Source organism: Salmo salar, chromosome 07, assembly GCF_965601325.2.
Source record: "Salmo salar chromosome 07, fSalSal1, whole genome shotgun sequence".
Taxonomy (NCBI): domain Eukaryota; kingdom Metazoa; phylum Chordata; class Actinopteri; order Salmoniformes; family Salmonidae; genus Salmo; species Salmo salar.
In genome coordinates this window covers 671,868-699,466 of record NC_138297.1, presented here as the reverse complement: position 1 = coordinate 699,466, position 27,599 = coordinate 671,868, and the positions used below count along the sequence as shown (strand labels likewise).

Here is a 27,599-nt window from a genome sequence, read left to right as displayed (position 1 = left end):
TTTCACGTGTAAAGCGAACGTGATAACCACTACACTACAGAAACTGCTGCTACATTTAGCTGCAAGGAGTAAACCGAATTTTACAGATATTCATGGCACGTATTCGAATTTCCAAAATACAGAATTTATGAAAATAACAATTCTTTGTTGAAAGTACAGTACCTACTGCTCTTGTCAAAGAGCTCTGTTTCCGCCCGGTTAAAAACCGAGGACCTTTCGCGTGTTAAGCGAACGTGATAACCGCTACACTACAGAAACTGCTTCAACAATTATCTGCAAGGAGTAAACCGAATTTTACACATATTCATGGCACATGTTGAAATTTCCAAATTTAGGCATTTATGAAAATAACTATTCTCTTTTAAAAGTACTGTACGTGTCAAAGAGCACTGTTTCCGCCCGGTTTCGAACCGAGGACCTTTCGCATGTAAAGCGAACGTGATAACCACTACACTACAGAAACTGCTGCTTGATTTTCCTGCTAGAAGTAAACCGAATTTTACAGATATTCAGGGCACGTATTCGAATTTCCAAAATAAAGAATTCATGAAATTTTTTGTTACCACTATGGTACTTCAGAATGTGTCAATGAGCGTTGTTTCCGCCCGGTTTCGAACCAGGGACCTTTCGCGTGTGAAGCAAAAGTGATAACCACTATACCACAGAAACTACTGCTACAATTAGCTGCGAGGAGTAAACCGAATTTTACAGATATTCATGGCACGTATTCGAATTTCCAAAATACAGAATTCATGAAAATAACAACTCTTTGTTGAAAGTACAGTACATACTGCACGTGTCAAAGAGCTCTGTTTCCGCCCGGTTTCGAACCGAGGACCTTTCGCGTGTTAAGCGAACGTGATAACCGCTACACTACAGAAACTGCTTCAACAATTATCTGCTAGGAGTAAACCGAATTTTACAGATATTCATGGCACGTGTTCAAATTTCCAAAATTAGGCATTTATGAAAATAACTATTCTCTGTTAATAGTACAGTACCTACTGCACGTGTCAAAGAGCACTGTTTCCTCCCAGTTTCAAACTGAGGACCTTTCACGTGTAAAGAGAACGTGATAACCACTACACTACAGAAACTGCTGCTTGATTTTTCTGCAAGGAGTAAACCGAATTTTAAAAATATTCATGGCACGTATTCGAATTTCCAAAATAAAGAATTCATGAAATTTTCTGTTACCACTATGGTACTTCAGAATGTGTCAATGAGTGTTGTTTCCGCCCGGTTTCGAACCAGGGACCTTTCGCGTGTGAAGCAATCGTGATAACCACTAGACCACAGAAACTACTGCTACAATTAGCTGCAAGGAGTAAACCGAATTTTAAAAATATTCATGGCACGTATTCGAATTTCCAAAATACAGAATTCATGAAAATAACAATTCTTTGTTGAAAGTACAGTACCTACTGCACTTGTCAAAGAGCACTGTTTCCGCCCGGTTTCGAACCGAGGACCTTTCGCGTGTTAAGCAAACGTGATAACCGCTACACTACAGAAACTGCTTCAACAATTATCTGCAAGGAGTAAACCGAATTTTACAGATATTCATGGCACGTGTTCAAATTTCCAAAATTAGGCATTTATGAAAATAACTATTCTCTGTTAATAGTACAGTACCTACTGCACATGTCAAAGAGCACTGTTTCCTCCCGGTTTCAAACTGAGGACCTTTCACGTGTAAAGCGAACGTGATAACCACTACACTACAGACACTGCTGCTACATTCCGCTGCAAGGAGTAAACCGAATTTTACAGATATTCATGGCACATGTTGAAATTTCCAAATTTAGGCATTTATGAAAATAACTATTCTCTTTTAAAAGTTCTGTACCTACTGCAGGTGTCAAAGAGCACTGTTTCCGCCCGGTTTCGAACCGAGGACCTTTCGCGTGTAAAGCGAACGTGATAACCACTACACTACAGAAACTTCTGCTTGATTTTCCTGCAAGAAGTAAACCGAATTTTACAGATATTCAGGGCACGTATTCGAATTTCCAAAATAAAGAATTCATGAAATTTTCTGTTACCACTACGGTAAATCACAATGTGTCAATGAGTGTTGTTTCCGCCCGGTTTCGAACCAGGGACCTTTCGCGTGTGAAGCAAACGTGATAACCACTACACTACAGAAACTGCTGCTACATTTAGCTGCGAGGAGTAAACCGAATTTTACAGATATTCATGGCACGTATTCGAATTTCCAAAATACAGAATTCATGAAAATAACAATTCTTTGTTGAAAGTACAGTACCTACTGCACGTGTCAAAGAGCTCTGTTTCCGCCCGGTTTCGAACCGAGGACCTTTCGCGTGTTAAGCGAAAGTGATAACCACTACACTACAGAAACTTCTGCAACAATTATCTGCAAGGAGTAAACCGAATTTTACAGATATTCATGGCACGCGTTCAAATTTCCAAAATTAGGCATTTATGAAAATAACTATTCTCTGTTAATAGTACAGTACCTACTGCACGTGTCAAAGAGCACTGTTTCCTCCCAGTTTCAAACTGAGGACCTTTCACGTGTAAAGAGAACGTGATAACCACTACACTACAGAAACTGCTGCTACATTCAGCTGCAAGGAGTAAACCGAATTTTAAAAATATTCATGGCATGTATTCGAATTTCCAAAATAAAGAATTCATGAAATTTTCTGTTACCACTATGGTACTTCAGAATGTGTCAATGAGCGTTGTTTCCGCCCGGTTTCGAACCAGGGACCTTTCGCGTGTGAAGCAAACGTGATAACCACTAGACCACAGAAACTACTGCTACAATTAGCTGCGAGGAGTAAATCGAATTTTACAGATATTCATGGCACGTATTCGAATTTCCAAAATACAGAATTCATGAAAATAACAATTCTTTGTTGAAAGTACAGTACCTACTGCACGTGTCAAAGAGCTCTGTTTCCGCCCGGTTTCAAACCGAGGACCTTTCGCGTGTTAAGCAAACGTGATAACCGCTACACTACAGAAACTGCTTCAACAATTATCTGCAAGGAGTAAACCGAATTTTACAGATATTCATGGCACGTGTTCAAATTTCCAAAATTAGGCATTTATGAAAATAACTATTCTCTGTTAATAGTACAGTACCTACTGCACATGTCAAAGAGCACTGTTTCCTCCCGGTTTCAAACTGAGGACCTTTCACGTGTAAAGCGAACGTGATAACCACTACACTACAGACACTGCTGCTACATTCAGCTGCAAGGAGTAAACCGAATTTTACAGATATTCATGGCACGTGTTGAAATTTCCAAATTTAGGCATTTATGAAAATAACTATTCTCTTTTAAAAGTACTGTACCTACTGCAGGTGTCAAAGAGCACTGTTTCCTCCCAGTTTCAAACTGAGGACCTTTCACGTGTAAAGAGAACGTGATAACCACTACACTACAGAAACTGCTGCTTGATTTTTCTGCAAGGAGTAAACCGAATTTTAAAAATATTCATGGCACGTATTCGAATTTCCAAAATAAAGAATTCATGAAATTTTCTGTTACCACTATGGTACTTCAGAATGTGTCAATGAGCGTTGTTTCCGCCCGGTTTCGAACCAGGGACCTTTCGCGTGTGAAGCAAACGTGATAACCACTAGACCACAGAAACTACTGCTACAATTAGCTGCGAGGAGTAAACCGAATTTTAAAAATATTCATGGCACGTATTCGAATTTCCAAAATACAGAATTCATGAAAATAACAATTCTTTGTTGAAAGTACAGTACCTACTGCACTTGTCAAAGAGCACTGTTTCCGCCCGGTTTCGAACCGAGGACCTTTCGCGTGTTAAGCAAACGTGATAACCGCTACACTACAGAAACTGCTTCAACAATTATCTGCAAGGAGTAAACCGAATTTTACAGATATTCATGGCACGTGTTCAAATTTCCAAAATTAGGCATTTATGAAAATAACTATTCTCTGTTAATAGTACAGTACCTACTGCACATGTCAAAGAGCACTGTTTCCTCCCGGTTTCAAACTGAGGACCTTTCACGTGTAAAGCGAACGTGATAACCACTACACTACAGACACTGCTGCTACATTCCGCTGCAAGGAGTAAACCGAATTTTACAGATATTCATGGCACATGTTGAAATTTCCAAATTTAGGCATTTATGAAAATAACTATTCTCTTTTAAAAGTTCTGTACCTACTGCAGGTGTCAAAGAGCACTGTTTCCGCCCGGTTTCGAACCGAGGACCTTTCGCGTGTAAAGCGAACGTGATAACCACTACACTACAGAAACTTCTGCTTGATTTTCCTGCAAGAAGTAAACCGAATTTTACAGATATTCATGGCACGCGTTCAAATTTCCAAAATTAGGCATTTATGAAAATAACTATTCTCTGTTAATAGTACAGTACCTACTGCACGTGTCAAAGAGCACTGTTTCCTCCCAGTTTCAAACTGAGGACCTTTCACGTGTAAAGAGAACGTGATAACCACTACACTACAGAAACTGCTGCTACATTCAGCTGCAAGGAGTAAACCGAATTTTAAAAATATTCATGGCACGTATTCGAATTTCCAAAATAAAGAATTCATGAAATTTTCTGTTACCACTATGGTACTTCAGAATGTGTCAATGAGCGTTGTTTCCGCCCGGTTTCGAACCAGGGACCTTTCGCGTGTGAAGCAAACGTGATAACCACTAGACCACAGAAACTACTGCTACAATTAGCTGCGAGGAGTAAATCGAATTTTACAGATATTCATGGCACGTATTCGAATTTCCAAAATACAGAATTCATGAAAATAACAATTCTTTGTTGAAAGTACAGTACCTACTGCACGTGTCAAAGAGCTCTGTTTCCGCCCGGTTTCAAACCGAGGACCTTTCGCGTGTTAAGCAAACGTGATAACCGCTACACTACAGAAACTGCTTCAACAATTATCTGCAAGGAGTAAACCGAATTTTACAGATATTCATGGCACGTGTTCAAATTTCCAAAATTAGGCATTTATGAAAATAACTATTCTCTGTTAATAGTACAGTACCTACTGCACATGTCAAAGAGCACTGTTTCCTCCCGGTTTCAAACTGAGGACCTTTCACGTGTAAAGCGAAGGTGATAACCACTACACTACAGACACTGCTGCTACATTCAGCTGCAAGGAGTAAACCGAATTTTACAGATATTCATGGCACGTGTTGAAATTTCCAAATTTAGGCATTTATGAAAATAACTATTCTCTTTTAAAAGTTCTGTACCTACTGCAGGTGTCAAAGAGCACTGTTTCCGCCCGGTTTCGAACCGAGGACCTTTCGCGTGTAAAGCGAACGTGATAACCACTACACTACAGAAACTTCTGCTTGATTTTCCTGCAAGAAGTAAACCGAATTTTACAGATATTCAGGGCACGTATTCGAATTTCCAAAATAAAGAATTCATGAAATTTTCTGTTACCACTACGGTAAATCACAATGTGTCAATGAGTGTTGTTTCCGCCCGGTTTCGAACCAGGGACCTTTCGCGTGTGAAGCAAACGTGATTTTTTTTTTTTTTTTTTTTTTTTTTATTATCAAAAATGTTTGTTTACAATATTTACAGTACAATCTACTGTTTACAGTACAATCCACAGAGAACAATACAGAAGACACTAGACTAACAGAGGCAGGTGAACAATTCACCCCCTATCAAATTATCAACAAAGAAAATATCAAAACAGTGCTTTCAAAAATTATAAGTGATACCTCCACTCTCCTCTCGTGAAATTAACCCACTCCCTTCAACAAAAGACTCATCAAAATGTTCCATCCCATAATTAAACAACATATCTATGTGTTTACTGAACAGTGCTATAAAGATACTCCACACCTGAACCCTCTTTCTGTCAAAAGAAACATAATTCCTCCTACAAAAAATAGCATACCTCACAAAACTCAAAACCATATTCAACAAACACACATTAGCACCCTCACATTTACCAGACACTCCAAATAACAAAAGTTCCTCCCACGCATACTTTTTCACGAAATCTCCCCCCCAGTTTCTACATAACATTTCCTTAACTTTACAAAAAAAATATTTTAAATCCTCACATTCTATAAACAAATGCATAAGAGTTTCCGGGAAACGTCCACATACGTCGCATTCCCTTTCTATCTCACAATTAATTTTCTTTAGCACCACCTTTGTAAATATTCTATTATGTCTTAGTTTGAAATCATTATTTTCACACTCCTTACTATTATATTTTACATTTAAATTTCCCCATATCTTTTTTTCATCCAATTCCGGAAAAACTACTTTCCAAAATTTCTCAGCAGCCGGCCTTCTACACACTTTTCCTACCATTATTCTATACAATCTTTTCACTGGTATACTAGATAAATGTACTTTCTTCTTACTGCTACCAATGAACAAATTAGGAAATACAAATAAATCTTCTCTTTCAACTTCACTATTTATTAAATCAACCCATGCTCTTGGTATACTATTCTTTATCTTGTCATACATATTATTCACTGTTCCCCTTCCCACCTCTTCATCCCATTCATTGATTATGTCAAAAATAGCTTCCCCAGGTAAAAACCCTGGAATTACCTCATATGTATAATCTTTTATTTGCCGTAGACCTGCACTCATAAATACTTTATTATACAAAACTTTTTCTTTGTTCTTGATTTTCTCATTCAGAAATATAGGTTGATTCATAATCAGGTCAATATGTCCACATTCATAATATACATTAGGCAACAACTCTGCCCATGCATTTAGCACCTCTTTATAAAAATCTGGTACCTTTTCAAACATTGCCCTTTTAAGCCCCATCAATAAACCATTATCCTCACAACCACCACTCTCCTCTAAGTAGACTCTAAAGAAGTGTTTCCAGCCATAATCTTCACTGTCATACAAATATTTCTTTACTGTTTTTATCCTAATAGCTTTTCTTTTGACATCTAAATCTACAAGTTTTAAACCTCCATCCACATAGTCAGCAATCAATGTTTTCTGAGATATTCTCACTCCTTTACCATCCCATATAAAATTTGACACCACATTATTCAATTCATTTAGGACCCACTCCGGCATGTCCAGGACTCCCAAAACATACACAAATTTGGATAATACCAAAGCATTTGCAACAATTACTTTCCCTTGTAACTTTAGTTTTCTATTTTTCCAGAAATTCAACGTTAGCTTGACTTTATTAAGGATCCCAGTCCAAGTTATATCTTTTGCCTCTTTCTCCTTTACACCAATGTTTACTCCCAGCACTTTAATAAAATCCTTTGCGCTCTTGAATGGAATCTCACACCCGTTTACATTGATATCCCCAACAAACATTATTTCAGTCTTCTCTATATTAACTTTAGCACCCGATGCCTTGCCATATATATCTATGATCCCCATAATGCTTCCAATACTTTCTATATCCTTCACAGTACAAGTAGTGTCATCAGCGTACTGATGTACAACACTGACACCACCACCTGGGATTCCAACACCCCTTACTTCTTTATTACTATTTATCAATGTAGCTAACGGTTCTGTAGAAACACTGTACAGCAGAGCTGACAAAGGACAGCCCTGCCTTACTGACCTCTCCACAGGGAAAGTATCTGTTAACACTCCGTTACATTTAACACAACTTTTAGCCCCACTATACAACAGGTTGATCCAAGATACAAACTTTGGCCCAAACCCAAACCTCTCCAAAGTCTGTAATAAAAAGCTGTGCTCCACTCTATCGAAAGCTTTGTTAAAGTCCAAACTTAAAACTATACCACCTTCATTTTTCATTTGATTAACAACATCCCTAATTGTACAAATTACATCTGCAATATCTCTTCCAGGTATGCCGTAGGCTTGTGTTGATTCAATAATGCTCCCAATCACCTTTTTCATCCTATTCGCTAACACTTTAGTCAGTATCTTATAATCCGAATTTAGAAGGCTAATAGGCCTATAATTTTCTAACTTTAATCTACTGCCCCTATTTTTGAATAAGATCGTTAACATTCCAGTTGACATAGACTCAGGGATTTCCTTATTCTCTTCCATATAATGAAACACCCTCACTAAAATGGGTGCCAAAATATCTACAAAGACTTTATAGAACTCATTTGTTAAACCATCCAAACCCGGACTTTTATTACCTTGCGTGCTAACAATTGCTTCCTTGATTTCCATAATCGAAATCTCTTGATCACACATCATTCTATCTGCCTGCGATACTTTGGCACTAATTGTATCCAACACTTTTACAACACACACTTTATCTACATCATTCTTTTTGTAAAGATTTCTGTAAAAGGTTTCAACTGTCTCTAAGATCCCAACAAAATCGTTTACCTTTACACCTCTTTCATCTTCCAACTCTACAATGTAACTCTTAGTTTGTTTTCTTTTTTCCAGACCCCAAAAAAAGGATGTACATTTCTCTCCCTCCAAAGCGTACTGTGCCCTGCTCCTAACAATAGCACCCAAACATTTATTTTTTTCATAACGACCCAGCTCTGCATGGATTTTCAAATAATTCACAACATCATAGTCTGGATCCGTATCAGCCTTTTCAAGTTCATGCAACATCCTATTCCTAAGCATTATTTCTTTCTGCTTATCTAAACGGTTATGATTTTTTGCGTACCTAATACTCCTATTTTTTACTTTTACTTTCACTTCCTCCCACCATAAACACACATTCTCTTTTAACAGTACATTAGACATTTCATCATTAATACATTCAACAATTTCATTTCTATATCCTTCCTCCTTTAACAGACTGGCATTTAAACACCAGACACCTCCCCCTCTCCTCTCCACACCAAAACCCATTTGAAATGACATTACTGCATGATCACTATATGCTGTAAAGGTATATGACACCTTCTTAACATTCTGCACCAATTCTTGTTTTGCTAGACATAAATCAATTCTGCTTTGTTTTAATTCCTTTAGAACCACCTGCCTTCTAGAGAATACTCTTCTGTTTGGATTTTCAGCCCTCCATATATCTACTAGATTCTCCTCATTCATAAGTTTCCATAATGCATTTCTAGAAGAGTCATATCTGAATTTAGCACAACTAGAGGCATCCATTCTACTACACCTCACATTAAAATCTCCTATCAGTATACAGTTTTCTGAGCACAGTGTTTTTAATTTGTGAAACATTTCTCTCCTTTCAGATTCAATGTTTGAAGCATAAACATTAATTAAACGAAAAACTACATTTTGAACTTCAAATTCAATTACAATAAGTCTGCCATCATTGTCAGCATATATTTCTTTTACATTTTGCACCACATCATTTTTTATCAAAATAGCCACACCACATGTTTTATCCCCTCCATGACTACAAAAAATTTAATCTGACCATTTACTCTTAATCTCCTGCATTTTGGAGTCTGTCCAATTGGTCTCTTGAAAACACAACATGTCTGCCTTAACAGACACTAATACCTGCTCAAATTTGCTCATGTTTCTCAAACTGTTACCATTTAGGGATGCGACTGTAATCATTATGAATGTGTGCAGAAGTATAATCAGAGCCAAACAAGTCCTTAAAAATCCTACTTTTTCTTTTTTCCTAAACCCATCATCTCCCTGGTTTTCGACAATGACCTCTTATTTTTTACAAACAACTGAAGATCCTCACTATCTATTTCATCATCCGTCTCTTTATTTGGATTTTTGGGGGGATCGGCGGGGAAGCCTTTTGAAAAGTGCGCTTTAACAGTGCCCGTGACTTCAGTGGACCCAGCCCACTCTTTGGTGTAATTTTTACACAGGCTTAAAGCTGGCTCAGGCACCTGAGAAGCACCTTGCACCATCTCTACCTGTGTATGTCTTTCACCCATCATGTGCTGCTGTTCCACCTTGTCAGCAGCAGAGACTAAAACGGCGTCTCGTGCTTTGCCAGGAGACATTACAGGCTCTTCAAGCTTATCTGCCACTGTCTCTGGAGTCACACTCTCCATGTCACTCTCATCCTCCCTCTCCATAGGCACACTCCCCTCTTCCTCAGACGTGAGGTCCATTGTTTGCAAAAGTAAGTGATTTTCTCCCTTATTACAGCTACATCTAACTTTAGGTCTGTCACACATTTTGCACACATTTCCTATGTTCCGACATTCTCTGGCATAATGCCCTTGTTCACTACATTTGTGGCATGTGAATTCCGGACATTCCTTAAGTATGTGCCCCGGCTGAATACATAATCTACATACCTTCACTTGATTGTCGTGGATTACACGAAAATATTCAAATCCCTCGACAGTGTTAAATTTTGTAGAATATGGCAAGGATTGCACATTGTCTGTAAACTTTACCTTGCAAAATCTTGTCCCATCTACAATGTCCGTTCCTGGCCACATCCTCCTCTTGATTGGCGTGGTCGCCTTCACCTTCCAGCCTTTTAGTTTCTCTTCTATCTCCTCATCCGTAATGTATGCGGGCAAGTTCAAAAAGGACACCACCAGCTCATCGTTCCCTAGTTCTTTAGCCATGATTTGACAGTTCTTTATCTTTAGCCCGTCTATTAGTCTTTCTTTTCCATTTACATGAGACATTGTTACTTCGTACTTATTCCCGTCTTTCATTCGACATCCCAGTATTGTTCCGCAAACTTCCTTTATTCCTCTCAGCAATTCCATCGTTGTTATTTTCCCTTCTCCACTTATTTCCACGTTCACCGTCAGTTCCTTCTCATATGTTCTTTTTTTCAGTTCTTCGTTTAACATTCTGATTTCACTGTTGTCCTTTCTCGTCGTCGTTTGTATTCTTGATGTCGAAGCCATGTTGTCCGTCCGGTTATTTTAAGCAATATCCCCCAAACAGCTCACGCTGATGGGGGACAATAGCAAAAACGTTTCACAGAAACTTCACTACAGTCACTCACAAACTTTCAAACTTATAAGTCAACTAGACCTCCAAAAAAAAACGATATTCTCTCTCAAGCACTCAGACACCTGCTTCTCTTCCACTTCCTGAAACTCCAAAAAGGGGCGTGTAAAGCGAACGTGATAACCGCTACACTACAGAAACTGCTTCAACAATTATCTTCAAGGAGTAAACCGAATTTTACAGATATTCATGGCACGTGTTGAAATTTCCAAATTTAGGAATTTATGAAAATAACTATTCTCTTTTAAAAGTACTGTACCTACTGCACGTGTTTAAGAGCACTGTTTCAGCCCGGTTTCGAACCAAGGACCTTTCGCGTGTAAAGCGAACGTGATATCCACTACACTATAGAAACTGCTGCTTGATTTTCCTGCAAGAAGTAAACCGAATTTTACAGATATTCAGGGCACGTATTCGAATTTCCAAAATAAAGAATTCATGAAATTTTTTGTTACCACTATGGTACTTCAGAATGTGTCAATGAGCGTTGTTTCCGCCCGGTTTCGAACCAGGGACCTTTCGCGTGTGAAGCAAAAGTGATAACCACTATACCACAGAAACTACTGCTACAATTAGCTGCGAGGAGTAAACCGAATTTTACAGATATTCATGGCACGTATTCGAATTTCCAAAATACAGAATTCATGAAAATAACAATTCTTTGTTGAAAGTACAGTACCTACTGCACGTGTCAAAGAGCTCTGTTTCCGCCCGGTTTCGAACCGAGGACCTTTCGCGTGTTAAGCGAACGTGATTTTTTTTTTTTTTTTTTTTTTATTATCAAAAATGTTTGTTTACAATATTTACAGTACAATCTACTGTTTACAGTACAATCCACAGAGAACAATACAGAAGACACTAGACTAACAGAGGCAGGTGAACAATTCACCCCCTATCAAATTATCAACAAAGAAAATATCAAAACAGTGCTTTCAAAAATTATAAGTGATACCTCCACTCTCCTCTCGTGAAATTAACCCACTCCCTTCAACAAAAGACTCATCAAAATGTTCCATCCCATAATTAAACAACATATCTATGTGTTTACTGAACAGTGCTATAAAGATACTCCACACCTGAACCCTCTTTCTGTCAAAAGAAACATAATTCCTCCTACAAAAAATAGCATACCTCACAAAACTCAAAACCATATTCAACAAACACACATTAGCACCCTCACATTTACCAGACACTCCAAATAACAAAAGTTCCTCCCACGCATACTTTTTCACGAAATCTCCCCCCCAGTTTCTACATAACATTTCCTTAACTTTACAAAAAAAATATTTTAAATCCTCACATTCTATAAACAAATGCATAAGAGTTTCCGGGAAACGTCCACATACGTCGCATTCCCTTTCTATCTCACAATTAATTTTCTTTAGCACCACCTTTGTAAATATTCTATTATGTCTTAGTTTGAAATCATTATTTTCACACTCCTTACTATTATATTTTACATTTAAATTTCCCCATATCTTTTTTTTCATCCAATTCCGGAAAAACTACTTTCCAAAATTTCTCAGCAGCCGGCCTTCTACACACTTTTCCTACCATTATTCTATACAATCTTTTCACTGGTATACTAGATAAATGTACTTTCTTCTTACTGCTACCAATGAACAAATTAGGAAATACAAATAAATCTTCTCTTTCAACTTCACTATTTATTAAATCAACCCATGCTCTTGGTATACTATTCTTTATCTTGTCATACATATTATTCACTGTTCCCCTTCCCACCTCTTCATCCCATTCATTGATTATGTCAAAAATAGCTTCCCCAGGTAAAAACCCTGGAATTACCTCATAAGTATAATCTTTTATTTGCCGTAGACCTGCACTCATAAATACTTTATTATACAAAACTTTTTCTTTGTTCTTGATTTTCTCATTCAGAAATATAGGTTGATTCATAATCAGGTCAATATGTCCACATTCATAATATACATTAGGCAACAACTCTGCCCATGCATTTAGCACCTCTTTATAAAAATCTGGTACCTTTTCAAACATTGCCCTTTTAAGCCCCATCAATAAACCATTATCCTCACAACCACCACTCTCCTCTAAGTAGACTCTAAAGAAGTGTTTCCAGCCATAATCTTCACTGTCATACAAATATTTCTTTACTGTTTTTATCCTAATAGCTTTTCTTTTGACATCTAAATCTACAAGTTTTAAACCTCCATCCACATAGTCAGCAATCAATGTTTTCTGAGATATTCTCACTCCTTTACCATCCCAAATAAAATTTGACACCACATTATTCAATTCATTTAGGACCCACTCCGGCATGTCCAGGACTCCCAAAACATACACAAATTTGGATAATACCAAAGCATTTGCAACAATTACTTTCCCTTGTAACTTTAGTTTTCTATTTTTCCAGAAATTCAACGTTAGCTTGACTTTATTAAGTATCCCAGTCCAAGTTATATCTTTTGCCTCTTTCTCCTTTACACCAATGTTTACTCCCAGCACTTTAATAAAATCCTTTGCGCTCTTGAATGGAATCTCACACCCGTTTACATTGATATCCCCAACAAACATTATTTCAGTCTTCTCTATATTAACTTTAGCACCCGATGCCTTGCCATATATATCTATGATCCCCATAATGCTTCCAATACTTTCTATATCCTTCACAGTACAAGTAGTGTCATCAGCGTACTGATGTACAACACTGACACCACCACCTGGGATTCCAACACCCCTTACTTCTTTATTACTATTTATCAATGTAGCTAACGGTTCTGTAGAAACACTGTACAGCAGAGCTGACAAAGGACAGCCCTGCCTTACTGACCTCTCCACAGGGAAAGTATCTGTTAACACTCCGTTACATTTAACACAACTTTTAGCCCCACTATACAACAGGTTGATCCAAGATACAAACTTTGGCCCAAACCCAAACCTCTCCAAAGTCTGTAATAAAAAGCTGTGCTCCACTCTATCGAAAGCTTTGTTAAAGTCCAAACTTAAAACTATACCACCTTCATTTTTCATTTGATTAACAACATCCCTAATTGTACAAATTACATCTGAAATATCTCTTCCAGGTATGCCGTAGGCTTGTGTTGATTCAATAATACTCCCAATCACCTTTTTCATCCTATTCGCTAACACTTTAGTCAGTATCTTATAATCCGAATTTAGAAGGCTAATAGGCCTATAATTTTCTAACTTTAATCTACTGCCCCTATTTTTGAATAAGATCGTTAACATTCCAGTTGACATAGACTCAGGGATTTCCTTATTCTCTTCCATATAATGAAACACCCTCACTAAAATGGGTGCCAAAATATCTACAAAGACTTTATAGAACTCATTTGTTAAACCATCCAAACCCGGACTTTTATTACCTTGCGTGCTAACAATTGCTTCCTTGATTTCCATAATCGAAATCTCTTCATCACACATCATTCTATCTGCCTGCGATACTTTGGCACTAATTGTATCCAACACTTTTACAACACACACTTTATCTACATCATTCTTTTTGTAAAGATTTCTGTAAAAGGTTTCAACTGTCTCTAAGATCCCAACAAAATCGTTTACCTTTACACCTCTTTCATCTTCCAACTCTACAATGTAACTCTTAGTTTGTTTTCTTTTTTCCAGACCCCAAAAAAAAGGATGTACATTTCTCTCCCTCCAAAGCGTACTGTGCCCTGCTCCTAACAATAGCACCCAAACATTTATTTTTTTCATAACGACCCAGCTCTGCATGGATTTTCAAATAATTCACAACATCATAGTCTGGATCCGTATCAGCCTTTTCAAGTTCATGCAACATCCTATTCCTAAGCATTATTTCTTTCTGCTTATCTAAACGGTTATGATTTTTTGCGTACCTAATACTCCTATTTTTTACTTTTACTTTCACTTCCTCCCACCATAAACACACATTCTCTTTTAACAGTACATTAGACATTTCATCATTAATACATTCAACAATTTCATTTCTATATCCTTCCTCCTTTAACAGACTGGCATTTAAACACCAGACACCTCCCCCTCTCCTCTCCACACCAAAACCCATTTGAAATGACATTACTGCATGATCACTATATGCTGTAAAGGTATATGACACCTTCTTAACATTCTGCACCAATTCTTGTTTTGCTAGACATAAATCAATTCTGCTTTGTTTTAATTCCTTTAGAACCACCTGCCTTCTAGAGAATACTCTTCTGTTTGGATTTTCAGCCCTCCATATATCTACTAGATTCTCCTCATTCATAAGTTTCCATAATGCATTTCTAGAAGAGTCATATCTGAATTTAGCACAACTAGAGGCATCCATTCTACTACACCTCACATTAAAATCTCCTATCAGTATACAGTTTTCTGAGCACAGTGTTTTTAATTTGTGAAACATTTCTCTCCTTTCAGATTCAATGTTTGAAGCATAAACATTAATTAAACGAAAAACTACATTTTGAACTTCAAATTCAATTACAATAAGTCTGCCATCATTGTCAGCATATATTTCTTTTACATTTTGCACCACATCATTTTTTATCAAAATAGCCACACCACATGTTTTATCCCCTCCATGACTACAAAAAATTAAATCTGACCATTTACTCTTAATCTCCTGCATTTTGGAGTCTGTCCAATTGGTCTCTTGAAAACACAACATGTCTGCCTTAACAGACACTAATACCTGCTCAAATTTGCTCATGTTTCTCAAACTGTTACCATTTAGGGATGCGACTGTAATCATTATGAATGTGTGCAGAAGTATAATCAGAGCCAAACAAGTCCTTAAAAATCCTACTTTTTCTTTTTTCCAAAACCCATCATCTCCCTGGTTTTCGACAATGACCTCTTATTTTTTACAAACAACTGAAGATCCTCACTATCTATTTCATCATCCGTCTCTTTATTTGGATTTTTGGGGGGATCGGCGGGGAAGCCTTTTGAAAAGTGCGCTTTAACAGTGCCCGTGACTTCAGTGGACCCAGCCCACTCTTTGGTGTAATTTTTACACAGGCTTAAAGCTGGCTCAGGCACCTGAGAAGCACCTTGCACCATCTCTACCTGTGTATGTCTTTCACCCATCATGTGCTGCTGTTCCACCTTGTCAGCAGCAGAGACTAAAACGGCGTCTCGTGCTTTGCCAGGAGACATTACAGGCTCTTCAAGCTTATCTGCCACTGTCTCTGGAGTCACACTCTCCATGTCACTCTCATCCTCCCTCTCCATAGGCACACTCCCCTCTTCCTCAGACGTGAGGTCCATTGTTTGCAAAAGTAAGTGATTTTCTCCCTTATTACAGCTACATCTAACTTTAGGTCTGTCACACATTTTGCACACATTTCCTATGTTCCGACATTCTCTGGCATAATGCCCTTGTTCACTACATTTGTGGCATGTGAATTCCGGACATTCCTTAAGTATGTGCCCCGGCTGAATACATAATCTACATACCTTCACTTGATTGTCGTGGATTACACGAAAATATTCAAATCCCTCGACAGTGTTAAATTTTGTAGAATATGGCAAGGATTGCACATTGTCTGTAAACTTTACCTTGCAAAATCTTGTCCCATCTACAATGTCCGTTCCTGGCCACATCCTCCTCTTGATTGGCGTGGTCGCCTTCACCTTCCAGCCTTTTAGTTTCTCTTCTATCTCCTCATCCGTAATGTATGCGGGCAAGTTCAAAAAGGACACCACCAGCTCATCGTTCCCTAGTTCTTTAGCCATGATTTGACAGTTCTTTATCTTTAGCCCGTCTATTAGTCTTTCTTTTCCATTTACATGAGACATTGTTACTTCATACTTATTCCCGTCTTTCATTCGACATCCCAGTATTGTTCCGCAAACTTCCTTTATTCCTCTCAGCAATTCCATCGTTGTTATTTTCCCTTCTCCACTTATTTCCACGTTCACCGTCAGTTCCTTCTCATATGTTCTTTTTTTCAGTTCTTCGTTTAACATTCTGATTTCACTGTTGTCCTTTCTCGTCGTCGTTTGTATTCTTGATGTCGAAGCCATGTTGTCCGTCCGGTTATTTTAAGCAATATCCCCCAAACAGCTCACGCTGATGGGGGACAATAGCAAAAACGTTTCACAGAAACTTCACTACAGTCACTCACAAACTTTCAAACTTATAAGTCAACTAGACCTCCAAAAAAAAACGATATTCTCTCTCAAGCACTCAGACACCTGCTTCTCTTCCACTTCCTGAAACTCCAAAAAGGGGCGTGTAAAGCGAACGTGATAACCGCTACACTACAGAAACTGCTTCAACAATTATCTTCAAGGAGTAAACCGAATTTTACAGATATTCATGGCACGTGTTGAAATTTCCAAATTTAGGAATTTATGAAAATAACTATTCTCTTTTAAAAGTACTGTACCTACTGCACGTGTTTAAGAGCACTGTTTCAGCCCGGTTTCGAACCAAGGACCTTTCGCGTGTAAAGCGAACGTGATATCCACTACACTATAGAAACTGCTGCTTGATTTTCCTGCAAGAAGTAAACCGAATTTTACAGATATTCAGGGCACGTATTCGAATTTCCAAAATAAAGAATTCATGAAATTTTTTGTTACCACTATGGTACTTCAGAATGTGTCAATGAGCGTTGTTTCCGCCCGGTTTCGAACCAGGGACCTTTTGCGTGTGAAGCAAAAGTGATAACCACTACACTACAGAAACTGCTGCTACATTTAGCTGCGAGGAGTAAACCGAATTTTACAGATATTCATGGCACGTATTCGAATTTCCAAAATACAGAATTCATGAAAATAACAATTCTTTGTTGAAAGTACAGTACCTACTGCACGTGTCAAAGAGCTCTGTTTCCGCCCGGTTTCGAACCGAGGACCTTTCGCGTGTTAAGCGAACCTGATAACCACTACACTATAGAAACTTCTGCAACAATTATCTGCAAGGAGTAAACCGAATTTTACAGATATTCATGGCACGTGATCAAATTTCCAAAATTAGGCATTTATGAAAAAAACTATTCTCTGTTAATAGTAGAGTACCTACTGCACTTGTCAAAGAGCACTGTTTCCGCCCGGTTTCGAACCGAGGACCTTTCGCGTGTAAAGCGAACGCGATAACCACTACACTACAGAAACTGCTGCTTGATTTTCCTGCAAGAAGTAAACAGAATTTTACAGATATTCATGGCACGTGTTCAAATTTCCAAAAGTAGGCATTTATGAAAATAACTATTCTCTGTTAATAGTACAGTACCTACTGCACATGTCAAAGAGCAGTGTTTCCTCCTGGTTTCAAACTGAGGACCTTTCACGTGTAAAGCTAACGTGATAACCACTACACTACAGAAACTGCTGCTACATTTAGCTGCAAGGAGTAAACCGAATTATTCAGATATTCATGGCACGTGTTGAAATTTCCAAATTTAGGCATTTATGAAAATAACTATTCTCTTTTAAAAGTACTGTACCTACTGCATGTGTCAAAGAGCTCTGTTTCCGCCCGGTTTTGAACCGAGGACCTTTCGCGTGTTAAGCGAACGTGATAACCACTACACTACAGAAACTTCTGCAACAATTATCTGCAAGGAGTAAACCGAATTTTACAGATATTCATGGCACGTGTTCAAATTTCCAAAATTAGGCATTTATGAAAATAACTATTCTCTGTTAATAGTAGAGTACCTACTGCAGGTGTCAAAGAGCACTGTTTCCGCCCGGTTTCAAACCGAGGACCTTTCGCTTGTTAAGCGAACGTGATAACCACTACACTACAGAAACTTCTGCTTGATGTTCCTGCAAGAAGTAAACCGAATTTTACAGATATTCAGGGCACGTATTCGAATTTCCAAAATAAAGAATTCATGAAATTTTCTGTTACCACTACGGTAAATCACAATGTGTCAATGAGTGTTGTTTCCGCCCGGTTTCGAACCAGGGACCTTTCGCGTGTGAAGCAAACGTGATAACCACTACACTACAGAAACTGCTGCTACATTTAGCTGCGAGGAGTAAACCGAATTTTACAGATATTCATGGCACGTATTCGAATTTCCAAAATACAGAATTCATGAAAATAACAATTCTTTGTTGAAAGTACAGTACCTACTGCACGTGTCAAAGAGCTCTGTTTCCGCCCGGTTTCGAACCGAGGACCTTTCGCGTGTTAAGCGAACGTGATAACCACTACACTACAGAAACTTCTGCAACAATTATCTGCAAGGAGTAAACCGAATTTTACAGATATTCATGGCACGCGTTCAAATTTCCAAAATTAGGCATTTATGAAAATAACTATTCTCTGTTAATAGTACAGTACCTACTGCACGTGTCAAAGAGCACTGTTTCCTCCCAGTTTCAAACTGAGGACCTTTCACGTGTAAAGAGAACGTGATAACCACTACACTACAGAAACTGCTGCTTGATTTTTCTGCAAGGAGTAAACCGAATTTTAAAAATATTCATGGCACGTATTCGAATTTCCAAAATAAAGAATTCATGAAATTTTCTGTTACCACTATGGTACTTCAGAATGTGTCAATGAGCGTTGTTTCCGCCCGGTTTCGAACCAGGGACCTTTCGCGTGTGAAGCAAACGTGATAACCACTACACCACAGAAACTACTGCTACAATTAGCTGCGAGGAGTAAATCGAATTTTACAGATATTCATGGCACGTATTCGAATTTCCAAAATACAGAATTCATGAAAATAACAATTCTTTGTTGAAAGTACAGTACCTACTGCACGTGTCAAAGAGCTCTGTTTCCGCCCGGTTTCAAACCGAGGACCTTTCGCGTGTTAAGCAAACGTGATAACCGCTACACTACAGAAACTGCTTCAACAATTATCTGCAAGGAGTAAACCGAATTTTACAGATATTCATGGCACGTGTTCAAATTTCCAAAATTAGGCATTTATGAAAATAACTATTCTCTGTTAATAGTACAGTACCTACTGCACATGTCAAAGAGCACTGTTTCCTCCCGGTTTCAAACTGAGGACCTTTCACGTGTAAAGCGAACGTGATAACCACTACACTACAGACACTGCTGCTACATTCAGCTGCAAGGAGTAAACCGAATTTTACAGATATTCATGGCAAGTGTTGAAATTTCCAAATTTAGGCATTTATGAAAATAACTATTCTCTTTTAAAAGTACTGTACCTACTGCAGGTGTCAAAGAGCACTGTTTCCGCCCGAGGACCTTTCGCGTGTAAAGCGAACGTGATAACCACTACACTACAGAAACTTCTGCTTGATTTTCCTGCAAGAAGTAAACCGAATTTTAAAAATATTCATGGCACGTATTCGAATTTCCAAAATAAAGAATTCATGAAATTTTCTGTTACCACTATGGTACTTCAGAATGTGTCAATGAGTTTTGTTTCCGCCCGGTTTCGAACCAGGGACCTTTCGCGTGTGAAGCAAACGTGATAACCACTAGACCACAGAAACTACTGCTTGATTTTCCTGCAAGAAGTAAACCGAATTTTACAGATATTCAGGGCACGTATTCGAATTTCCAAAATAAAGAATTCATGAAATTTTCTGTTACCACTACGGTAAATCAGAACATGTCAATGAGCGTTGTTTCCGCCCGGTTTCGAACCAGGGATCTTTCGCGTGTGAAGCAAACGTGATAACCACTACACTACAGAAACTGCTGCTACATTTCGCAGCGAGGAGTAAACAAAATTTTACAGATATTCATGGCACGTATTCGAATTTCCAAAATACAGAATATATGAAAATAACAATTCTTTGTTGAAAGTACAGGACCTACTGCATGTGTCAAAGAGCTCTGTTTCCGCCCGGTTTTGAACCGAGGACCTTTCGCGTGTTAAGCGAACGTGATAACCACTACACTACAGAAACTTCTGCAACAATTATCTGCAAGGAGTAAACCGAATTTTACAGATATTCATGGCACGTGTTCAAATTTCCAAAATTAGGCATTTATGAAAATAACTATTCTCTGTTAATAGTAGAGTATAGTAGAGATAATTGTGTAGTTTGAGTTTGAGTATTATCGAGGTGTGCTAGCCAGCCGCGACGCGGCGCCAGACTTACTCAACACACCTAGTCATCATTAACCCACTGCCAGATAGCCATCCGTTACCGACTAGCAGCGCTGTAGTTACTAATACTTCACAACGGAACGATTTGACTAGTGCAGTGTTACCTAGCGAGCTACCTAGTTGTCTTTGTCATAGCTTGATAATTGTTAATTGATAATTGTTAGCTAGCCAGCCATCGAGGTTAGCTAGCCAGCTATTTCCGTCCCCCGCGACGCCATTTTTCCTAACCTAGCCAACTATTACCGACGAGCAGCATTGTTGAAACTAAATACACTACAAGGAACGTCTTGATTAGTGTTATGTTAGCTAGCTAGCTACAAAGTTGCTTTGTATCATGACAAGGTGTAGTACTGAAACTACCGAGGTTACCTAGCCAGCTACACGTTCAAAGTCAACAACGCAGCCACTGCTAGCTAGCCTACTCCACCAGCCAGCAGTACTGTATCATTTTAGTCAATAACATTTTTGCAACGTAAGCTTAACTTCCTGAACATTCGAGACGTGTAGTCCACTTGTCACTCCAATCTCATTTGCATTAGCGTAGCCTCTTCTGTAGCTTGTCTACTATGTGTCTGCCTATCCCTGTTCTCTCTCCTCTGCACAGGCCATACAAACGCTCCACACCGCGTGGCCGCTGCCGCTCTAACCTGGTGGTCCCAGCGCGCACGACCCACGTGGAGTTCCAGGTCTCCGGCAGCCTCTGGAACTGCCGGTCTGCGGCCAACAAGGCTGAGTTCATCTCAGCCTATGCTACCCTCCAGTCCCTAGACTTCCTGGCGCTGACGGAAACATGGATCACCACAGATAACACTGCTACTCCTACTGCTCTCTCCTCGTCTGACTACGTGTTCTCGCATACCCCTAGAGCATCGAGCCAGCGGGGTGGTGGCACTGGAATCCTCATCTCTCCCAAGTGGACATTCTCTCTTTCTCCCCTGACCCATCTGTCTATCTCCTCATTTGAATTCCATGCTGTCACAGTTACCAGCCCTTTCAAGCTTAACATCCTTATCATTTATCGCCCTCCAGGTTCCCTTGGAGAGTTCATCAATGAGCTTGACGCCTTGATAAGTTCCTTTCCTGAGGATGGCTCACCTCTCACAGTTCTGGGTGACTTTAACCTCCCCACGTCTACCTTCGACTCATTCCTCTCTGCCTCCTTCTTTCCACTCCTCTCCTCTTTCGACCTCACCCTCTCACCTTCCCCCCCTACTCACAAGGCAGGCAATACGCTTGACCTCATCTTTACTAGATGCTGTTCTTCCACTAATCTCATTGCAACTCCCCTCCAAGTCTCCGACCACTACCTTGTATCCTTTTCCCTCTCGCTCTCATCCAACACTTCTCACTCTCCCCCTACTCGGATGGTATTGCGCCGTCCCAACCTTCGCTCTCTCTCTCCCGCTACTCTCTCCTCCTCCATCCTATCATCTCTTCCCTCTGCTCAAACCTTCTCCAACCTATCTCCTGATTCTGCCTCCTCAACCCTCCTCTCCTCCCTCTCTGCATCCTTTGATTTCCTCTGTCCCCTATCCTCCAGGCCGGCTCGGTCCTCCCCTCCTGCTCCGTGGCTCGACGACTCACTGCGAGCTCACAGAACAGGGCTCCGGGCAGCCGAGCGGAAATGGAGGAAAACTCGCCTCCCTGCGGACCTGGCATCCTTTCACTCCCTCCTCTCTACATTTTCCTCTTCTGTCTCTGCTGCTAAAGCCACTTTCTACCACTCTAAACTCCAAGCATCTGCCTCTAACCCTAGGAAGCTCTTTGCTACCTTCTCCTCCCTCCTTAATCCTCCTCCCCCTCCCCCCCCCCCCTCCTCCCTCTCTGCGGATGACTTCGTCAACCATTTTGAAAAGAAGGTTGACGACATCCGATCCTCGTTTGCTAAGTCAAACGACACTGCTGGTCCTGCTCACACTGCCCTACCCTGTGCTTTGACCTCTTTCTCCCCTCTCTCTCCAGATGAACTCTCGCGTCTTGTGACGGCCGGCCGCCCAACAACCTGCCCACTTGACCCTATCCCCTCCTCTCTTCTCCAGACCATTTCCGGAGACCTTCTCCCCTACCTCACCTCGCTCATCAACGCATCCTTGACCGCTGGCTACGTCCCTTCCGTCTTCAAGAGAGCGAGAGTTGCACCCCTTCTGAAAAAACCTACACTCGATCCCTCCGATGTCAACAACTACAGGCCAGTATCCCTTCTTTCCTTTCTCTCCAAAACTCTTGAACGCGCCGTGCTTGGCCAGCTCTCTTGCTATCTCTCTCAGAATGACCTTCTTGATCCTAATCAGTCAGGTTTCAAGACTGGGCATTCAACTGAGACTGCTCTTCTCTGTGTCACGGAGGCTCTCCGCACTGCTAAAGCTAACTCTCTCTCCTCTGCTCTCATCCTTCTAGACCTATCTGCTGCCTTTGATACCGTGAACCATCAGATCCTCCTCTCCACCCTCTCCGAGCTGGGCATCTCCGGCACCGCGCACGCTTGGATTGCGTCCTACCTGACAGGTCGCTCCTACCAGGTGGCGTGGCGAGAATCTGTCTCCGCACCACGTGCTCTCACCACTGGTGTCCCCCAGGGCTCTGTTCTTGGCCCACTCCTATTCTCGCTATACACCAAGTCACTTGGCTCTGTCATATCCTCACATGGTCTCTCATATCATTGCTATGCAGATGACACACAATTAATCTTCTCCTTTCCCCCTTCTGACAACCAGGTGGCGAATCGCATCTCTGCATGTCTGGCAGACATATCAGTGTGGATGACGGATCACCACCTCAAGCTGAACCTCGGCAAGACGGAGCTGCTCTTCCTCCCGGGGAAGGACTGCCCGTTCCATGATCTCGCCATCACGGTTGACAACTCCCTTGTGTCCTCCTCCCAGAGTGCTAAGAGCCTTGGCGTGACCCTGGACAACACCCTGTCGTTCTCCACCAACATCAAGGCGGTGACCCGATCCTGTAGGTTCATGCTCTACAACATTCGCAGAGTACGACCCTGCCTCACACAGGAAGCGGCGCAGGTCCTAATCCAGGCACTTGTCATCTCCCGTCTGGATTACTGCAACTCGCTGTTGGCTGGGCTCCCTGCCTGTGCCATTAAACCCCTACAACTCATCCAGAACGCCGCAGCCCGTCTGGTGTTCAACCTTCCCAAGTTCTCTCACGTCACCCCGCTCCTCCGCTCTCTCCACTGGCTTCCAGTCGAAGCTCGCATCCGCTACAAGACCATGGTGCTTGCCTACGGAGCTGTGAGGGGAACGGCACCTCCGTACCTTCAGGCTCTGATCAGGCCCTACACCCAAACAAGGGCACTCCGTTCATCCACCTCTGGCCTGCTCGCCTCCCTACCTCTGAGGAAGCACAGTTCCCGCTCAGCCCAGTCAAAACTGTTCGCTGCTCTGGCACCCCAATGGTGGAACAAGCTCCCTCACGACGCCAGGACAGCGGAGTCAATCACGACCTTCCGGAGACACCTGAAACCCCACCTCTTCAAGGAATACCTGGGATAGGATAAAGTAATCCTTCTAACCCCCCCCCTTAAAAGATTTAGATGCACTATTGTAAAGTGGTTGTTCCACTGGATATTATAGGTGAATGCACCAATTTGTAAGTCGCTCTGGATAAGAGCGTCTGCTAAATGACTAAAATGTAAAAAAAATGTAGAGTACCTACTGCACGTGTCAAAGAGCACTGTTTCCGCCAGGGTTTGGAACCGAGGACCTTTTGCGTGTAAAGCGAACGCGATAGCCACTACACTACAGAAACTGCTGCTTGATTTTCCTGCAAGGAGTAAACCGAATTTTAAAAATATTCATGGCACGTATTCGAATTTCCAAAATAAAGAATTCATGAAATTTTCTGTTACCACTATGGTACTTCAGAATGTGTCAATGAGTGTTGTTTCCGCCCGGTTTCGAACCAGGGACCTTTCGCGTGTGAAGCAAACGTGATAACCACTACACCACAGAAACTACTGCTACAATTAGCTGCAAGGAGTAAACCGAATTTTAAAAATATTCATGGCACGTATTGGAATTTCCAAAATACAGAATTCATGAAAATAACAATTCTTTGTTGAAAGTACAGTACCTACTGCACGTGTCAAAGAGCTCTGTTTCCGCCCGGTTTCAAACCGAGGACCTTTCGCGTGTTAAGCAAACGTGATAACCGCTACACTACAGAAACTGCTTCAACAATTATCTGCAAGGAGTAAACCGAATTTTACAGATATTCATGGCACGTGTTCAAATTTCCAAAATTAGGCATTTATGAAAATAACTATTCTCTGTTAATAGTACAGTACCTACTGCACATGTCAAAGAGCACTGTTTCCTCCCGGTTTCAAACTGAGGACCTTTCACGTGTAAAGCGAACGTGATAACCACTACACTACAGACACTGCTGCTACATTCAGCTGCAAGGAGTAAACCGAATTTTACAGATATTCATGGCACGTGTTGAAATTTCCAAATTTAGGCATTTATGAAAATAACTATTCTCTTTTAAAAGTACTGTACCTACTGCAGGTGTCAAAGAGCACTGTTTCCGCCCGGTTTCGAACCGAGGACCTTTCGCTTGTTAAGCGAACGTGATTTTTTATTTTTTATTTTTTTTTTATTATCAAAAATGTTTGTTTACAATATTTACAGTACAATCTACTGTTTACAGTACAATCCACAGAGAACAATACAGAAGACACTAGACTAACAGAGGCAGGTGAACAATTCACCCCCTATCAAATTATCAACAAAGAAAATATCAAAACAGTGCTTTCAAAAATTATAAGTGATACCTCCACTCTCCTCTCGTGAAATTAACCCACTCCCTTCAACAAAAGACTCATCAAAATGTTCCATCCCATAATTAAACAACATATCTATGTGTTTACTGAACAGTGCTATAAAGATACTCCACACCTGAACCCTCTTTCTGTCAAAAGAAACATAATTCCTCCTACAAAAAATAGCATACCTCACAAAACTCAAAACCATATTCAACAAACACACATTAGCACCCTCACATTTACCAGACACTCCAAATAACAAAAGTTCCTCCCACGCATACTTTTTCACGAAATCTCCCCCCCAGTTTCTACATAACATTTCCTTAACTTTACAAAAAAAATATTTTAAATCCTCACATTCTATAAACAAATGCATAAGAGTTTCCGGGAAACGTCCACATACGTCGCATTCCCTTTCTATCTCACAATTAATTTTCTTTAGCACCACCTTTGTAAATATTCTATTATGTCTTAGTTTGAAATCATTATTTTCACACTCCTTACTATTATATTTTACATTTAAATTTCCCCATATCTTTTTTTCATCCAATTCCGGAAAAACTACTTTCCAAAATTTCTCAGCAGCCGGCCTTCTACACACTTTTCCTACCATTATTCTATACAATCTTTTCACTGGTATACTAGATAAATGTACTTTCTTCTTACTGCTACCAATGAACAAATTAGGAAATACAAATAAATCTTCTCTTTCAACTTCACTATTTATTAAATCAACCCATGCTCTTGGTATACTATTCTTTATCTTGTCATACATATTATTCACTGTTCCCCTTCCCACCTCTTCATCCCATTCATTGATTATGTCAAAAATAGCTTCCCCAGGTAAAAACCCTGGAATTACCTCATATGTATAATCTTTTATTTGCCGTAGACCTGCACTCATAAATACTTTATTATACAAAACTTTTTCTTTGTTCTTGATTTTCTCATTCAGAAATATAGGTTGATTCATAATCAGGTCAATATGTCCACATTCATAATATACATTAGGCAACAACTCTGCCCATGCATTTAGCACCTCTTTATAAAAATCTGGTACCTTTTCAAACATTGCCCTTTTAAGCACCATCAATAAACCATTATCCTCACAACCACCACTCTCCTCTAAGTAGACTCTAAAGAAGTGTTTCCAGCCATAATCTTCACTGTCATACAAATATTTCTTTACTGTTTTTATCCTAATAGCTTTTCTTTTGACATCTAAATCTACAAGTTTTAAACCTCCATCCACATAGTCAGCAATCAATGTTTTCTGAGATATCCTCACTCCTTTACCATCCCATATAAAATTTGACACCACATTATTCAATTCATTTAGGACCCACTCCGGCATGTCCAGGACTCCCAAAACATACACAAATTTGGATAATACCAAAGCATTTGCAACAATTACTTTCCCTTGTAACTTTAGTTTTCTATTTTTCCAGAAATTCAACGTTAGCTTGACTTTATTAAGGATCCCAGTCCAAGTTATATCTTTTGCCTCTTTCTCCTTTACACCAATGTTTACTCCCAGCACTTTAATAAAATCCTTTGCGCTCTTGAATGGAATCTCACACCCGTTTACATTGATATCCCCAACAAACATTATTTCAGTCTTCTCTATATTAACTTTAGCACCCGATGCCTTGCCATATATATCTATGATCCCCATAATGCTTCCAATACTTTCTATATCCTTCACAGTACAAGTAGTGTCATCAGCGTACTGATGTACAACACTGACACCACCACCTGGGATTCCAACACCCCTTACTTCTTTATTACTATTTATCAATGTAGCTAACGGTTCTGTAGAAACACTGTACAGCAGAGCTGACAAAGGACAGCCCTGCCTTACTGACCTCTCCACAGGGAAAGTATC

The 27,599-nt window shown here is 39.9% G+C and overlaps 19 non-coding genes across 19 annotated transcripts; all 19 read right to left on the bottom strand.

The window, feature by feature from the left end:
- Nucleotides 1-390: 390 nt before the first annotated feature.
- On the bottom strand, nt 391-463 carry trnav-uac (transfer RNA valine (anticodon UAC)). Its single transcript has one exon. It is a non-coding gene; the product is annotated as a tRNA-Val (tRNA).
- Nucleotides 464-810: 347 nt separating this feature from the next.
- trnav-aac (transfer RNA valine (anticodon AAC)) lies at nt 811-883 on the bottom strand. The gene has a single exon. It is a non-coding gene; the product is annotated as a tRNA-Val (tRNA).
- A 989-nt stretch (nt 884-1,872) lies between these two features.
- On the bottom strand, nt 1,873-1,945 carry trnav-uac (transfer RNA valine (anticodon UAC)). The gene has a single exon. It is a non-coding gene; the product is annotated as a tRNA-Val (tRNA).
- A 133-nt stretch (nt 1,946-2,078) lies between these two features.
- On the bottom strand, nt 2,079-2,151 carry trnav-cac (transfer RNA valine (anticodon CAC)). Its single transcript has one exon. It is a non-coding gene; the product is annotated as a tRNA-Val (tRNA).
- Nucleotides 2,152-2,292: 141 nt separating this feature from the next.
- trnav-aac (transfer RNA valine (anticodon AAC)) lies at nt 2,293-2,365 on the bottom strand. The gene has a single exon. It is a non-coding gene; the product is annotated as a tRNA-Val (tRNA).
- A 1,837-nt stretch (nt 2,366-4,202) lies between these two features.
- On the bottom strand, nt 4,203-4,275 carry trnav-uac (transfer RNA valine (anticodon UAC)). The gene has a single exon. It is a non-coding gene; the product is annotated as a tRNA-Val (tRNA).
- Nucleotides 4,276-5,264: 989 nt separating this feature from the next.
- Nucleotides 5,265-5,337, bottom strand: trnav-uac (transfer RNA valine (anticodon UAC)). Its single transcript has one exon. It is a non-coding gene; the product is annotated as a tRNA-Val (tRNA).
- A 5,830-nt stretch (nt 5,338-11,167) lies between these two features.
- On the bottom strand, nt 11,168-11,240 carry trnav-uac (transfer RNA valine (anticodon UAC)). Its single transcript has one exon. It is a non-coding gene; the product is annotated as a tRNA-Val (tRNA).
- Nucleotides 11,241-17,282: 6,042 nt separating this feature from the next.
- trnav-uac (transfer RNA valine (anticodon UAC)) lies at nt 17,283-17,355 on the bottom strand. The gene has a single exon. It is a non-coding gene; the product is annotated as a tRNA-Val (tRNA).
- A 133-nt stretch (nt 17,356-17,488) lies between these two features.
- trnav-cac (transfer RNA valine (anticodon CAC)) lies at nt 17,489-17,561 on the bottom strand. Its single transcript has one exon. It is a non-coding gene; the product is annotated as a tRNA-Val (tRNA).
- A 355-nt stretch (nt 17,562-17,916) lies between these two features.
- On the bottom strand, nt 17,917-17,989 carry trnav-uac (transfer RNA valine (anticodon UAC)). The gene has a single exon. It is a non-coding gene; the product is annotated as a tRNA-Val (tRNA).
- A 355-nt stretch (nt 17,990-18,344) lies between these two features.
- On the bottom strand, nt 18,345-18,417 carry trnav-aac (transfer RNA valine (anticodon AAC)). Its single transcript has one exon. It is a non-coding gene; the product is annotated as a tRNA-Val (tRNA).
- A 141-nt stretch (nt 18,418-18,558) lies between these two features.
- Nucleotides 18,559-18,631, bottom strand: trnav-aac (transfer RNA valine (anticodon AAC)). The gene has a single exon. It is a non-coding gene; the product is annotated as a tRNA-Val (tRNA).
- Nucleotides 18,632-18,764: 133 nt separating this feature from the next.
- Nucleotides 18,765-18,837, bottom strand: trnav-cac (transfer RNA valine (anticodon CAC)). Its single transcript has one exon. It is a non-coding gene; the product is annotated as a tRNA-Val (tRNA).
- A 141-nt stretch (nt 18,838-18,978) lies between these two features.
- Nucleotides 18,979-19,051, bottom strand: trnav-aac (transfer RNA valine (anticodon AAC)). Its single transcript has one exon. It is a non-coding gene; the product is annotated as a tRNA-Val (tRNA).
- Nucleotides 19,052-19,398: 347 nt separating this feature from the next.
- On the bottom strand, nt 19,399-19,471 carry trnav-cac (transfer RNA valine (anticodon CAC)). The gene has a single exon. It is a non-coding gene; the product is annotated as a tRNA-Val (tRNA).
- A 970-nt stretch (nt 19,472-20,441) lies between these two features.
- Nucleotides 20,442-20,514, bottom strand: trnav-cac (transfer RNA valine (anticodon CAC)). Its single transcript has one exon. It is a non-coding gene; the product is annotated as a tRNA-Val (tRNA).
- A 141-nt stretch (nt 20,515-20,655) lies between these two features.
- trnav-aac (transfer RNA valine (anticodon AAC)) lies at nt 20,656-20,728 on the bottom strand. The gene has a single exon. It is a non-coding gene; the product is annotated as a tRNA-Val (tRNA).
- A 4,101-nt stretch (nt 20,729-24,829) lies between these two features.
- Nucleotides 24,830-24,902, bottom strand: trnav-cac (transfer RNA valine (anticodon CAC)). The gene has a single exon. It is a non-coding gene; the product is annotated as a tRNA-Val (tRNA).
- Nucleotides 24,903-27,599: the final 2,697 nt, after the last annotated feature.